The sequence below is a fragment of the Cucurbita pepo genome, chromosome 10 (genome assembly GCF_057944985.1).
Source record: "Cucurbita pepo subsp. pepo isolate OVF chromosome 10, ASM5794498v1, whole genome shotgun sequence".
NCBI classification, from domain to species: Eukaryota; Viridiplantae; Streptophyta; class Magnoliopsida; order Cucurbitales; family Cucurbitaceae; genus Cucurbita; species Cucurbita pepo.
This window is the reverse complement of record NC_141807.1, coordinates 9631267-9636125: the sequence shown is the minus strand read 5'-3', so window position 1 is coordinate 9636125 and position 4859 is coordinate 9631267. Positions and strand designations below refer to the sequence as shown.

Here is a 4859-nt window from a genome sequence, read left to right as displayed (position 1 = left end):
CAAATTATTGTTTTCAACTACATGTCATCTTCAGATTAACGAGCAAACTAAGGTGGTTAATAGAACGTTAGGAGCATTGCTTAGGGCTATTAACAACAACTCTTTAATAAACTAAAATCATACCGTCAACATACTTAAACTATATAAAACTCTCTCGCCTCCCCTATTAAGTTTAGCTCTCCATACAAACTGAATTAAACAGAGAAATCCACATCTTCATCATGTAAAATTGATGGAATAAGGAAATAGAATAAGGAAATAGAGAGTTATCCTGGTTTGTTGCCGTTCGTCAATGGAAGTTCCCTTCTCTTGAGCTCTCACGTCCACCTCTTTGCCCTAATCAATCCTTGTTGGTCTCCTTTTCTTTCTGCTGTCAACAGCTGCTAGATTAATGTTTTCTTCTTCTTCTCTGGTTTCACAGCAGAGGCTGCTGCTGTGTAATTCGATTTTCTCCCCAAAATGTGGCTTCTCTTCGTCTTCCTTTTCCTTTTATATTGAGCATGGGTTCCCCTTTAGGGCTGAAAAGGAATAAGTAGTCCACATACGATGTTTCTCATTGGGTAGTCAATGACCCACTTGGACTGATGATATGGATTTAAAATTTTCATGTCATCCCCCATTTGTTTCCAAATTTGCTACTCCTACATGGTTTAGCATAAATGTCTGAAATTTTACCATATAACTCAACTAAATATACAATTAAGATCGATTTATGCCAAACCATATTTTTTTTCATGTTAGACCGCAATAAACGATTTCATGCTCACTAGGTAGAATAAATGGGTAATAAATGAGAAAATTGTGAATAAGGGTGCAATATTAATTATAAAAAGATTTGATATAACTCTACTTTTAGAGAGTTATCAATATTATAATGGCTACTACCTAAATTATAACCTAAAGTTGATAATTGATGTCCAATTAGCCAACCCTAAATTTGTAATCATTGTGGAGTGATTGAAATTACAATGGAAGTAGTTTAAACTCCTAGTACCTTAACTGAAGTTGGTCTCTTCTAATAAAACACGAATTTCTCTTTAATATCATTAATACAATTATGCTTCATCTTGAACCTACTAAACATGAAACTAAAATTGCGTTCAATTTAACTCAATTGTATTGTCATCTTGAATGACGTGTAGGATATATTCTTGATTTACCTCGATATTTCATATTAGTTAAGCTTTTTGCAAAATCACAATTAGACAACAACAAAGATGAACTTGGGTCTATTTATTATTTTAAAGAAAATTTCTTTCTCCATCTTATTCCTAAAAACTTTGCAACTAAATTCATATTATGCGAAGAAACAAATTTTTTACTCGCAAGAAGTAAAATATGCAACTTTAACTAAAATTTCATCTAAACAAATTTTATTGCCATACAACATAGATGACAATTATAGCCTTCAAACAAAAACTAGAATAGTTGTGGTGAACGGGATAGAAACTCTAGTGTTCATCCATAATATACAACCACTACCTAAATTATGACCTAAAAATTTGAAAACATAAGTTGTAGTTGAAAATTACATAAAACAATCCCCTAAATCCAAGAACTCTGTCCAATTAGTAAATCCTAAAGATAGTAGCTAACATAGAGTAATTGAAGCTCCACATGAAGTAATTTAAAGTTCCAGTTACTTAACTAAAGTTTATCTCGTCTTTAATGAAGCATGAGTTGCACTTAAGTTCATGAAATGTTTATAGACTCCAACTCTTAGTACTATTAATGCAATTATATTTCATATGAGTTTGTCATAAATCAAACTATGGTACATTCAATACAACTTCATTTTCTTGTCATACGAAGCAAAATAGAATAATTAAACCAAACAAACTGATGAACTGAGCCGAATAAATCCAACCCAACCCAAAGTGATTAGTTTGATTCATTTGTTGGGTTGTAGTTTATTTGATAACACTTGCATATTAGAACAATTCAATATTACAAGCCTTACCAGTAAAATACTAGACCATGAACTTTTTGTTTTATAGTCCCACAACCGCTCAAGAAAATAGATTTCAAACTTGAGAGAAAAAAATATATTGAGTAGGAGTTAAAAATGTTGCATTTTTTTTAGAAAGGGCATTTGGTCTAGTGGTATGATTCTCGCTTAGGGTGCGAGAGGTCCCGAGTTGAATTCTCGGAATGCCCCTATGTTCATGTCATCAAAAGATGAGCCAACCTTGTTTATTATCATTTAATGATAATTCTCTTTTTTAATATCATTTACTTGTGTACTCCACGATATATGTCTCAACCTAGTATATTATCATTTAATGATAATGCTCTTAATATCATTTACTTGTGTAATATATGTCTATGATAATGCTCTTAATATCATTTACTTGTGTAATATATGTCTCAAATGGAACTATCAAACTAAAACTTACACGAGAAAATAAAAAATAAGAACTCCAAAATACTTGTGTACTCCACGATATATGTCTCAACCTAGTATATTATCATTTAATGATAATGCTCTTAATATCATTTACTTATGTAATATATGTCTCAAATGGAACTATCAAACTATTAACTTCTATTCTTTAAATAACTTCTATTCTTTTATTCTTTAATTAACTTATATTCTTTTATTCTTTAATTAACTTCTATTCTTTAAATAACTTCTATTCTTTTTTCTTCTCTCTACAGTAATTATCGCAAACCCTACGTAAATAATTTAACAGCGGTCTAGATCTAAAAGATATAATAATAATTGCTCATGGATTTCATTAACAAAGAAAATAAATGAAATAATGATGATACATTCCATAAACAACTTAATATATAGTCATTAATAAGGGCATTTGGTCTGGTGGTATGATTCTTGCATTGGGTGCAAGAGGTCTCAAGTTTCGATAATCGAAATGCCCCTCCAAAAGAAAAAAATCACAATTTTGAAAGAAAAAAAAAACAAAAAAAAAACAAAATAGTTATCAATGGGACCTAACCCAAAGGAATGCGTGGCAATGCACCTTCAACTTCTATAAATTTTTCATATATTGAGGCACGGAAAATATATAGACTAACAAATAAGAATTATAAATCTTCTACAAAGTTATTTGGTCTAAGTGGTATGATTATCATTTTGGGTGTGAGAGGTCTGAAGTTCGATTCTCAAAATGCCCCCAACAATATTATATCAAAATGAATTATGCAAGATAATATGATTTAAAATGTGGTTTTTAAACATTGAACCAAGAAGAAGAGAATACAAAATGAAACATATTCTTGGAAGGGTCGGACTTTAAAAAGAGCATTACACAAATTGTTCTATTGTATTCTTTCTAGGAACTTTTCATTATGTTGTCCGCTGTCGTCAAATAGATCATCTGTTGTCACAATCCTTTTATGGAAGATGCGCCCAAATAATCGATAAAAAATTTTCAGAGAGTCATAGGTTTGAATCCTGTCACCTTGATGTGGTATTCTCAGGGGCCGAAGTGCAAAGCTCCATAGTCTATCCGTGGTCAGGAAGGCAGACATGTTGTCCGCTGTCGTCACATAGGTTATCTGTTGTGACAATCCTTTTAAGAAAGATGCGCCCAAATAACCGATGAAGAAGTTTCAGAGAGCCATAGGTTCGAATCCTGTCACCTTGATGTGGTATTCTCAGGGGCCGAAATGCAAAGCCCCGTAGTCCATCCGTGGTCAGGAAGGCAGACATGTTGTCCGCTGTCGTCACATAGGTCATCTGTCGTCACAATCCTTTCAAGAAAGATGCGCCCAAATAACCGATGAAGAAGTTTTAGAGAGCCATAGGTTCGAATCTTGTCACCTTGATGTGATATTCTCAGGGGTCGACGTGCAAAGCCCCGTAGTCTATCCGTGGTAAGGAAGGCATGCATGTTGTCCGCTGTTGTCACATAGGTCATCTGTCGTCACAATCTATTTAAGAAAGATGCACCCAAATAACCGATGAAGAAGATTCAGAGAGCCATAGGTTCGAATCCTGTCACCTTGATGTGGTATTCTAAGGGGCCGAAGTGCAAATCCCCAAAGCCTATCAGTGGTCAGGAAGGCAGGCGAGCCACGTGTCACGGTCATGCTCGTCCAGGGCATGTTGCCCATGGCCGCATGCCCATGACAAGCCAACCCTTGTCATGTCTTTTCATTCTAGTGTTTTTCCTTTTGTAATTCTAGGGCGTATGACGCCTCAAAAATATCATGTCTAGGCTTGCCAGACTTAAAATGGCTCAGAATGTACTATAGGGGGATATGACTAGTTGTCAACTTCTCCCTACCCAAGGTTATATATGCTAAGCCGTTGTTATCTTTCTCTTGCTTGCTTATATAACGTCTCTTTCCAAAATCTCTCTTTCTAAAATCTCTCTCTCTCCTCATTTTCTAAAACCTTCTTTTAAAATCGAGGCTAGAGGCTCGATCGTACGTCGCTTGGCCGTAGGCGATGCAAGAACAAATTGGCTTAAGCTCACTTGTCGCTGGAAAGTGAGTGCCGCACAATCGCTAGTCCGCTGCCTTCGAAAGCGCGATTGTGTCAAGTGGTATCAGAGCTTTGTTAGCTCCGTAACGTCATAAAGACCAAGATCATGTCAACGTCAAAGTCGACACCCAAAGCACAAGCCGACCGGCTTACGCTAATAGAGGAGGAAATGCTGTTCCTCAAAGAAGTCCCTGACACGCTCCGGTTCCTGGAAAAGCGGGTGACCGAACTGAGCGCGAAAGTCGTAGAAGTCGATGCAATGGGCAACCGCCTGGATGGGTTGCCAATCGCAGAACTGATGTTTCGAGAGACCTCGCTCGAAGAAAGAGTTGCTCCTACGAGCAGCCCAAAACCGTCTGGTAGTCCAGATAGCTCTGTCGCGCACAAAGAGGGACGTGGCGAAGAGTTC

At 35.9% G+C, this 4859-nt stretch overlaps 1 non-coding gene across 1 annotated transcript; it reads left to right on the top strand.

The window, feature by feature from the left end:
* The first annotated feature begins 2086 nt into the window (after positions 1-2086).
* TRNAP-AGG (transfer RNA proline (anticodon AGG)) lies at positions 2087-2158 on the top strand. The gene has a single exon. It is a non-coding gene; the product is annotated as a tRNA-Pro (tRNA).
* Positions 2159-4859: the final 2701 nt, after the last annotated feature.